Here is a 12,224-nt window from a genome sequence, read left to right on the forward strand (position 1 = left end):
AAATATATAGTTATGCTTTAGCTATCCATGCACAATGCAATCAATCAAGTGAGACTATATACCGCTAAAAGATTGTGTTCTAAACTGGCCCGTTTTACAGCGGATAAACTTTTTACAGAGACTGTCGCGCGACAACCACCTTAAATTCCGATGCTTCCTTTACTACTTTCAATTTCCAAATTATTTAATCTCCAATTAATTTTCTTCTTAGCAATTTTCATGAGCCACTTTTCAATAAATCGAATTAAATATCATTTTCCTATGAGATGTATAACATATATCTGATTCACCTACATTTTTCCGTGCACGTATTATCAGAAAACTGCCTTGGAATTCGATTCAGGGGAAAACTACTCATGAAATTCACTCGAAAATTTCTTTTAACTAGGGCAATATCAGAGGTGCGCGCGGAACGCACACGCTATATGAAGAACTATTTTTATTATCTGTGATCATATATTCGGCATTCTTCAACCAAAAAGATTAATTTATTGAAGCAATCCTAACAAGTGGCGGGATATTGAACAATTATTGATCTTTTTTTTAATTTCAACTGTCTACTTTTTCGTTTTTCCCTTCATGTTTAATAATTCTCATATATTTTTTCAAAGCGGAAGTTTTCTCATTGATTTTTATTGCGCGGATATTGTTGAAATAAATTGGTGTTTCAGTCATTTATATGAAAAATTTTGAAGAAGAAGAAGTTGTATCATTTGAAAGCTCATTTTTCAAGCTTAAAGATAGTGAAGAGTATTTGATCAGTTCCGTTTTGAATGGGAAAAGTTACAGTATATTACAGTCCAATACAGACTGGAAATAGGCAAATGAAAACAGTATCATTGGAAAGGTCAGAAAGATATGGAATATTTCATTTCTCATCTGTCAAGTCGTGAAAGTTTTCACATAATCGTTAACACACAAAATAAGTGTGACACGTCGTTATGACGTTTATTGATTCATAAATCAGGACAGAATGGACGTAACCGAATAAATGGAGTGTCATTCGAAGCTAAAAGCCTAAGCTTTAAAATAATATATGATAGTCATGGTTACTCCTCCATTAATTCGATAAAAATATGTGATGTATGGGAAAAATACAAAGTAGACATTTCGTATGATCAAATGTTCATAATTAAAGACCAAATGGATATCAATAATAGAAAATAGTATCATTCGAAAGTCATGAGCTTTTAGATAATACCGGAAATGCATAATTTTTTGTTTACACGGGTTCAAATCACGTGTTCCAATAGTCGTAACTTCGATTTGCCTAGAGATAAATGGATGACACTTGAATCATTGGAAAGCTAATTTAGCGAATGTAATTTGTGCATGTAATTTTTATATGAAACAATGAGGCATTTAGGATTAACAGTATCAAGTGACTGGGATAGACAACGATTTTTAAAATAAGGATTTCTCGTTAAAAGGAAAAAAGGAAAAAGTGCAGAGAGAATTCGTATTTTTATTACGAGAATTCAAGACCAAAAGATAATACCGCGAATTATTAATATACACTCTTGTAATTAATTAACTATTCTGGGACTTTACAGCCAGAGATAATTTCTGATCCTCGACGGCGCAGACGATTTACGACATATCAAACATGAAAATGTCATCACATCCCACGAGTCGAATGGTCTTCATCAAGAGAATTCTCCCGTATAGTGGGAAATGATCGTAACCGCTGGCATAGCCTACATATCTTTTCACTCCCATCATATAACCCCCATAAAATCCAAGTAAATGCCCTTACGTATCAACAAATATTCAATGAGAAAGTGTTTTTTCTCTTATTGATGCTTGAGAACGATATAAATTATACCAACTTGAAAAGTACTGAATCTAGGTCTCGTATATCAGTTGAACTGTACACATATACTGTTGTAAGAGGAGTAAAAATATGGGTGGAATATTTCCAGAGTAGCAACCGCCACGTGGGAAATTCTATGGCAGTGCACACAAGACTTCACTGCGATCATTTGCAGTAGGCGCCAGCACGGAGAGTGGGATATTAAACACAGTATACGCTGGGTATATTTACATGAGATGTACTCACCGTGTGTGCATATAAACATCGTTTCATATCCGGAAATGAGAGGCGGGCTCATCTGCCAGAATGGTGGCATTCCATGAACTCAAGAATAGCGATAAAACTTTCATCACTATTCTTGTTTCCAGTAGAGGTGTCCACATATTCCGCATCTCGAATCATTCAGACCGAAAGAATTTTAATGCTTCCAAGTAAAAAAAAAATCAATACCGAGCAATTTGGAATTATTTAATACTTCGAATTATTCAATTTATCGGAACACATCTGCGGGGTTAACGCGTAGAATTAAGACATTTGTTCGGTTATTGATTAATGAATTATTCAATAACAGTTTTCATCGTTAAAAAGCTCATCGATTCAGCAGTATATCAATTTGATCAATTTATCTAATTATCGAGGTATAACAATACATCGAAAAGTTGAAATTCGATGTACCGATCTCTGAATATAGATATTATTCGTTATTGCAAGTAGAAATTAATTAATAATGGAAAATATGGAAATATAAAGGACAACGAACGAAAAGCCCTTTGCTCTTTTCAGATAAGAGAAATTTATCGCGACTACATATTCGATCCATCGAAGTCCTCTGAACATTTAAACGAGGCAGAATTGTTTTTATACTTCTGGAAAATTACGCTTTAAACTTTAAGTAAACAAAATCTAAATTTTGATCAGTTAATTTCTTCAATGTTCTGATAAATCCATTTCAGGTTCATGTAGGGCTTGAATCCGATGTAAACCTTAAAATTCGAATAATAATTGCAAATTCAGTCTTCTTTATGATTGAAATTTCAATAAATTCCTAATAAGCATTTTGAATAATAAATATGTAATCCATTTATATGCTAAACATGATTGGAAAAATTCGAAGACTTCAACCGCCCGACTGATTCTAAATTCTGAATATTCAATTTAAATCTCGAATTGAATTCACTGCATACGCTACTCATACCTCTCTAATTCAAAATAAATATATACACTGTGACTTAATTCCACAATGGATGAGTAAATGTTACAGAGTAATGGCTGAAGTATAGCACACCAGGAGGATGACGAGAGAAACCGTAAAAGGGCATTTCATTAAACGTACCTACGTACCTGAGAGAAAATTAATGACGTGATGATGGTGATATCAAACATCAGTTGCGTACCAAGCAGTCTTCCTAAGCCCTTAATGGAAGGATGGAGGGTTGAGCTGAGTTTCTTTATGCTGAGTAATCGCATTTCGGTATTAGGATTTCCCTTCTGATCACTTCATATCCGGAATTATGAAGGTCAGTCCATCTAGGGAAATAGTGGCGTCACCGTAAACTGAAGAATCTCCATAGAAACTTCATCAACTCCGGTTTACAGAGTGTATAGTTCGGTGAATGTTATAACAATGCATGGTTGAATAGTGCAGCATTATGGCTGGAGTATATTCTCAAGTAATTATCAGGGAAATCGTGAATGCGCATTATATTAAACTTGTCTGCGCTCCTAAGATAGAATTAATGATGGGACTTGATAACGGGGTGTCGACTACTGCATCTCAATTTTCTCAAATTCTTGGTGGAAGGGTTGAGGGTTGAATCCGATTTGTAATTGTAATGTGCTAATCAATTTCCGCCATATAATCCGAAAAACGTTAGATTTTTATGTAAAGAATACTCTGACGATGTCTGATTGTTCTAGGAATTGTTGAAGGATGAGCCTCACCATCTCTGATTATTCGTTTTTAATCTTTCCACGAAGGTAGAATCCAATAAAAATTACCAGAACAGGTCTACAAAAAGTGCAAATTACATTTTGTATTCGCATGCGTCAGATCACGTTGGATAATATGGGAACGAGAATGGAAATGCAGAAAATATCAAAACAGAAAATGAAAATATGAAAATAAAAATCATCATGAAATGTAACATCGTTGTGGGAGAACTCATCAATTAACATGAGGTATATTCAAAGTGCTAGTTGCTGCAGCAATGTAACCATAAATGTGATGGACTTATTACTGGAATCCATTACAAGCAGAATAACACGAGGGCACACAGGAAAGGGCTCTTCATCATCTCCAGCCTAGGGGGATAGCTTTTCATGACGATGATAAGGTAATCTAGTTACTTCACTGTTCTCCACCTTTTGATGAAAAGATTAATGAACTTCTTCATGTCGAATCATTTCAACTCTAAGAGTTCGAATGGTTTGAAGAGAGAATCCATATTTGGACTTTGATGATGGCATACACCTATTTACAAAGATGAAGCTTTAATTTGGAAAGATAATTTCAACCTAAATTTTGTCGTTACGCGCATTGAAATTCTCTTCAATGGAAAAAAGAAACATTTGAATACAGGAATACTCTAGAACAGACATTTAGAAGAACTTGAAGAAACTGAAGATCGATTGAAGCAAAGATCCACAACCGTACCAACAGAGAAGGTTCATGAAAAAAAAGATGAAGTGTTGTTTAAATAAAGCAATCTTTACCATTTGTGTGGAGTAATCGTAAGCTAGAACTATTTTGAAAGTAGATCAAGTGATTTAGGAAATGGACCGATAGGTTATCCAATTAGACGATTCCAGAGGCTATGTTGATTTAGACAGAGGACTTAACGTCCGGAGGAGATGACTAATTGGAATACTAGTGTCCATATCATCTTGCCGGGTTCATTGATGACAAGAGGATAACGAAATAATTCGCCTTTGCTGGGGTATCTAAAGTGGAAGGAAAAGAGAGCGGTCGGAAAGACTTCGTGGAGAGCTGAATTGTGGCATTGATTTGGATAAGACCAGTCTGAGGAGCATGACTGGACGTAGTCTCGGTGGATAACCGTTGGCCACGAGTATGAGTGGGTCTGCATCCTTCGGCTATAATCGAAGGTTATAGACCACTCGAAGCCACTGTTTTGTTGTATCCAGGATTATCACAATTCAGTTGGAAAATTTGAAGCGTTATGGGACCGTTGGTTGTGATTTCGTATTCCTCACCAGGTTCGACCATAAGTCTTCATTTATGGTAACTATGAACCGTTCACGATGACCGGTAGATTGGTAGAAGGGTTAGGTTCTATCAACTGGACGTATTTGGTTGATCTTTTTTTTATAAATAGCTTTATGAATATCTCATTCAACCGTATCTGATGCTATTTTATTGGTCCGTTGAAATAACTGAGAGCAGTCGGAGTCAGCTGAACATTTAGTAATAGTTACCGAACTGTTGTCGGCACAACACATAATCTACTTGGAATCCATACTGCATCTCTGCGGGAACTATTGAATATACTACTAAATATATACTATACTAAATATATGGACACAAGATCGCGAGGAACTTTCTCCGAAAATCACCTCGGAAGAATTGGTATTCAGACGTCATTTTTTAATTTTAGAGGGGCTAATATAAATTTCTAGCAGGAGAATATTTTCTCGTGAGGAATAATAATCTTTATAAATAAAAATCGTGTACAATTGTACATGTATAATTTCTCTAGATCTACTGTTTGTGTGGATACATGTATAAATTGGGTTAATTCAACAGACGCTTTCTGAATGATTCCAAAATACTCAAAAATCATTCATGAAATATTTAATGAAGAAGATACATAATGAGCCCTCACAAAAGTACATTTATTTTGAAGTTTAAAATTAAACGAATTTCCGTTAGTCCCGTAAAATCGAAATAGTACATTTATACGTGCAAACCAATCATAATAATAATATGTATCCGAATAATATATAATATATTATCCGAATAATACATAATATATCATACGAATAATAATAAGAGTCCTTCTCAATTTAAAATAACGACGAAGTTTGTCCAGAGTCCATTGGACCCTGAGTGACTTCAACGGATTACGATATTTTTTCATAGATTTTTCAAAATATAAATTGTACCGTGTGGGGATTGACAGGAGAAAAATCGTATAACAAAAATGGTACGTTGCATGATTGCCTCGCGCACGCAACGCGTCAATATAATGGGAAGCGCGTGCGTAGAAATATCGCGAGATGGATGAAATATAGAGTGAATGGGGCTGATGGAAGATGCTGAAGCTGATTGGATATGTCCAGTAGAAGTGCTATTCTTTTGGGGGGATCCAGGAGTGGGCACATACGAGCAATGAATAGGAATTGTGATGGAAAACGTGGGATGCTCTCTGATTTGCTGATATTTTTTTTGCTGATGGAATTCTGGGGTTCGTCGATTCTATTGTCAATTGATGGATTGTGGGTTCTACTCGCATTGATTAGGTTAGTGAAGAGAAAAAGATGAATGAATACCAATCAGCAATTTCCGGCTGCTGAAAATTTATGAATCTGTTGGCAATTTTCGAATGTTTTGCCTAATCGTATTGTGTGAAATCCATTCGTTTCAGTCCTAATATTAATTTCCATGATTTGGAGTTCCAGAAATGGAACTCAACTCGAAACTGAAATTTGTAAATGGTAAATGATTTTTGAATCGACAGCACGATGGAACCGATCGGAGGAAAATATTTTTTTCGTGAAAATTCAAGATCTTCCGAATAAAATCTAATGGATAAAATTTTATTATTTTATTTCATCATTTAACTAGTGCAATACGACCTTTCCAAAATACGATCCTAAAATTACGCCTCTATGAATTTTGGTGTCTGAAAATTCTGCAAAAATATCCGATTTTTAGTTGGGTAAAAAAAAGTATTCTCCATATGAAGAAAAAGAAACAAATAATAAACTTTTTATAAACAGGGATATCATAGGGCTCGTAATTTATGCGAGGTTCACTGATACCTCACGGCCGAAAAGTGGATGTGTAAAACGTTTCAGTATTTAAATAAAAAAAATGTTTCAGGTGAAAAAAGTTTGATGCACAAAGGATTTTCCTGCAAAATTTAAGGCACATTTTTCCACGCAGAGAAGCCTGTGCTCAATATCTGAAGGAGTGTCAAACACGAGTGACATTTATCGAATCATTTTTCTTGGATTTTAAGCGCCGTATATAAAGTATGACATTTTGCAGAAAAATAAACGTGAAGCTCGCGTTACATATGCAAGCTACGCCGTTAAAATTTCTGGGAAATTTCAGTCACAAAGTTATCGGAATTTTCAATTATTATATGAGTTTCAATTCAACAACAATTAAAAACGCTCATTAAATTACTCATTCATCTTGACCAATTCAGGGCAATTATTATTCAAAATTTATTAGTCACGATTCAACAATTTGAATGATTCGATAATGGAGAATCGTAAAAAATTTCAAGTGTAATTTTCCAACAATATAGGAGGAAAATTTTTAAACAAAATCAAAATAATAGCAATAATAAAATGCGAGATAAAATATTAACTGTGGTCCGAGAAAAATTAATGGTCATGAAAATTTTATTCAATTTGTAAAGAATGTTATGATGTTACGTGACGTTCGAATTTTAATACGATCTCGATAAAAAACGGATTTTGTAGCATTGTATTGTGTGTTAAAAATAAATTAAATAGTAAAAACAAACCTTACTTTCAATATGTGCACTCAACTTTTAAAATTGCCTGAAAAGTTGCAAATTCTTTAAATTCGAAAACGGTCACAAGATGCCAATTCTATGATTTGGACTTAGATACCCCCACTACACCTCTAAATGTCTTTTGTGGCATAGTTTATTAATAGCTAGAGACACAAAGTAATGTTACCAATCAGTTTAGTGAAGAGAACATGCATTCAAATTCTAAAAACTATTAAAGAATCACCTAAATCATCTACAAGATAAAAAATGGAATATCCTATAATTAAGTATAAACTATAATCGATTTAATTTCATTTAATTCTTCTTCTATCAAATATATTCCAGCTAAATCCGTTCAATGAATCTACATTTCGTATTTTCATATTCACAACGCGTAAATTCAAATAAACAATTCAGAGATGGAATTCACTGTACATATCCCCGAGGCCCACGTTCATCGCAAAAAAACTGTTTTCAATTTATTCCGAGCTTTTTCACCGAACAATAGCGAAGAGTGAACTAAAACCCATAATTTTTATCTTTTATGAAGTATCCAGTTGTAGTGAGTTGAAAAAGTTTTTCCGGTTAACTCTCTGGCAATACGAACTAACCGAGAAAACGATACAAAAGCCGTAGGGAGTGGAAGAAGTGGAAAACTCAAGTTTAGCGAAAGCAATATCTTCAGGGCGCAATCATTAAACCCTTGGCAACTTCTTGGACAATGTGTAGGTTAACGGACAAACGAAACAGGGTCTCAAGTGCACGATCGCAGTTTCTTTAATCTTCAACTCTTAAAAGAATGCGATGGTAACTGCATGTATGCATGAGGACCCATTCTTCCAACCGCCACATTCAACTGCTCAAACTCCACTTTTCCGCAAAAAAAATATACGGTTAAACAAAATATCGACAAAGAAAATTCTTCATTCGAAGGATTTCTTCTTGTATCAAGGACGATATCAGATTGAATTGTTCAGTCTCTCAGAAAATCAACGAGGAAAAAATAGGCCACACATCCAAAAATCATCCCTACTTAATAGACCATAGGAAAATTAACATTGGTGTATTCTTTCAGGGGTTCATAATTGATGATATGCAATCGAAATATCGCAGTGGGAAATATTACTGATAAAAATATCCGAATATGATTCGAAGGCTATCTTTTCTATCGTTTCTATCCTTTTTTGATAGATTTGTTTTATGGTGATCCTTTATTTCAGTCTCTGATTTGGTTTGTTGAATTCTGTGTTTGTCTAAGTCTGAGTCTTCTCTTCGTTGTATTTTCGCGTACATTTTCAATTGAAATTTGCAAGGTATTGTTTTCATTAGCAACTAATCAGATTCTTCAATCAATCTTACCACCTAATCGCCATTTCGGAACACTAAATCCTTATTTGTTCTTACAAAATTTCATTCGGAATCGACTGTTTATTCGATTATTTCATTATTTTTTCATTTTCAAATATTTCCATTCTGTTGTGATACGTTCCGCCTATGATATTTTTTGTCGCCTACATTATTGCGCGGGATATTATTGTATGAGCTATTTTTCACTTCGGGTTTCGTTTGCATGATATTTTAATGGGAAATCTGGAAAATCGAACCGTAGCAAATGCAGAGTTGCTTTTAGTCTGAATTTTCGTCGGAAATGAACGAAAATTTATCGCTCACATCCTTTTATCTTCGCCCAATCATCCTTAATCCCCAAAATCTTGATGCTTCCCCCGTTATCATTTGTCGCTACCAGCGCCAGATAATTCGAGCGTCCTCATCTGTGACTTCTCAATTTCGATGTAAAATTTTTCCACCACTATTTTCACAAGAGACCCGTGTGTCATCACCGCGAGACGCCTTTGAGAGCGCTCAACGGTTCAGAGTGCTCCAAAAGCTTTGATACATTTCTCCCGTCCCGAGAAACGGAGAATGGATAAAAAACGCAATGAAATACCGCAAGGTAGATGAGGTCACGAATATAGCGGTAAACTATTCCTCCAAGCGTTTCTTTTGTTTTGCTTTTTGTTGTCGCTTTTTTTTTCTTCTGTGAAACATGCTTCGATTCCAGAGGAAGAATGTACGCAACTGTGTTAGTGCATATTCAGGTCAAATCAATATACGAAGGAATTGGAGAAATGTAAATGATATTGAGGACGTGAAACACATACGCTTGTTGATACTTTTTGGAATTGGGAAATGTCAAGTTTGAAGGGGATTATGAGTTTTTGTCAAATTGTTGTCACTCGTGAGGGCTTTACTCTCATCTTTCTTCGAGCCTTCTTTGAGCCTTTTTCGAGGGGCACCGGTGTAAACCTTCAATTTGCTCGGCAAACATCTGCGCCGAATGACGAACGAACTTTCTAGTGAAATAATGATTTACGGGAATATTTCTTCTGCGGTTGAGGTATTGCAACTTGAGAACTATTTGAAACCATTAGCTGGTATATTTCTGAACGGATTTTCCTGTCAATTGATAGATCGATCTGGGATTTCTGTGTCCTTTAATATATGATGGTCTGTAGATTTGTAAGAAAATCTGTCAAGACTTTGGCCATTTGAGAGAATGTCCGGGACCCAACTTACCACTGTCTTGACAATTCGTTCCGTCATTTATCCGCAACGATTGAGAATTTTTAAGGAACAGAACATCGAAATTACGTACCAATCATAACATTGTCGAACGTTAATTAATATTTTATTTGTCAGGCGTAATCAGTCGAAAATTCCCTGTGAAATTTTACTGATTCGGGAAAAATGACTTAACAATTTCGTATTATTTTCAGTGATGAACTTGAAAAATAATTGAACCTCTCAAATTTATTTCCTTCAATTCTTATAAAACTACCGGAGAACAATTCCTCGTTTCGGATTACATGAATTGTTCCATGATTTTCCCTGACTATTTCCCTCAATGTATACTACATTTTCATAAAAATATATTTAAATAAGATATTATACATTCAAGAATATTTTTCCGTGCAGTTCAATACGAGTGGCAACTAAACATATTGTTGTAATAATAACAAAGAATTTGCAACAGGAATTGATCAATATCATTCTGCAAACACCCATTCGTAAATGTATAGTTTAGCCAAGCGAGTCCGTCGACTCTAGTTCATCTGGGAGGATTTTCTCCAATAAGAACATACTTAAGGCGCATTAAGAAAAGATTGCCTTCAGAAGCACACGGCAAAAAACAATGCCAACCCCCTATTAATTTTTCCCCAAAAACCACGTTTTCCTCTTCAGTTACCATAATAAAAGGTTGAAAACTTGAATTGATGATTCAATAGGAAGAAACTCTCGTAAAGGCTTCATTCAACAGCTTAAGACCAACTCCAGCCATTTTATTTCCGCAAATCTCATCAACTAATTCACTTCACGTTCAAGACATTGAACATTAGTGGTTTAATCATAAACCACTTTACTTTTTCATCCCACTATAGCTTTTATCCCCGTAAAATCCCCCAAACCTTTACCTTGGAATTAATTTTAACGGTTTCACCGAAGATTTTATTTCCATCTATCAATATTTAAAGAGGTAATTCAAATTTATGGAGATAATTCTGCGGGTGAAATTTATTTTCCCTTTTTAATGAATTTTCAAATAAGGCTACGGGATAATTGTAAAACTCATCAGAGCGGATATTCAACAACATATGTATGATGTTGTCTTTCGTTATGTACCTATTCCACTCGTCGGCTATTTCCATCTGTGTAAATATCACCCGGTGTAATCGAATATTGAAGCAGAAACATCATACTAGGATTCAAAGGATTCCCGTTTTGTGTCATAGAAACTCTATACTCATCACGTAAATAAAAATTGCGATAAAAATGTCAGGACAACATCAAAGGCAGAAGCTTCAAATGAAAATAGTAATTTAAAAGAGAGTAATTATTTAAAATTTTCTATACGAAAAGTACTGCAGGAAAATTACAGATTTCACAAAAACATTCAGGATTTCATGAAAGCCAACGAAAATTACATATTTCAGTACAATTCCGTGAAAATAGATTAAATCCGTTGAACTGAGATTCCGTTAATGACTTGAATTCAATTTGAAGGAAGATCATTACATCATAAATTATCTTTTAGTATCGATTAAAGGCGTGTAGTTTTACGGAAATTTTCTGAAGCATAAATAAAACCAAAATTTTATAAGAGTGAATGGAGATAAGATAAGAATAGAGGAAAATTCAATGTAATTTAGTGCTGAATAAGAGATATTTAATAAATTTAATAAATTTTTAATAAGAAATATTTCCATGAAAAAGAATAACTGTAGAATATTTTGCTGTATGTACGTATTAACTCATCAGTCCTTGGAATTTTTAACTGAACCCTCACATTCAACGAGTACTTTTCCACCTAAACCTCACTAAACTGCTCATAAAATTCAATTTTTCTCAAGACTATGTGGACCGTACGAAAAAAAGCACTTGAAAAGCCCATCACTGACGAGAAGCCACTAGTAAAGTAAAATCCCTACTATACGTTTGCGATTTCAATTTAACGACAGTGAAAAGCAAGAGAATTCCGAACTATCACAGGATAAAACTCCCTCCTCCATTTTTATGAAGTCGGTATTAAAAAAGCCGTGCGATCTAGTACCCGAGGATGCAGCAATACAAAGTCTGAGACCACTAGATTTCAACGTCGTCACCTCGAGCAATAATACCAAGTTTGTTGCACGGCATCGCAAAGA

The 12,224-nt window shown here is 34.6% G+C and overlaps 1 protein-coding gene across 1 annotated transcript in view; it reads right to left on the reverse strand.

Annotated features, from left to right (window-relative positions):
• The window catches only part of LOC105273548 (neurobeachin-like), a 248,546-nt gene that overhangs the window by 49,710 nt on the left and 186,612 nt on the right, over window positions 1-12,224 (reverse strand). The window lies entirely within an intron of this gene.

This window comes from Fopius arisanus, unplaced genomic scaffold (genome assembly GCF_000806365.1).
Source record: "Fopius arisanus strain USDA-PBARC FA_bdor unplaced genomic scaffold, ASM80636v1 scaffold00001, whole genome shotgun sequence".
NCBI lineage: Eukaryota > Metazoa > Arthropoda > Insecta > Hymenoptera > Braconidae > Fopius > Fopius arisanus.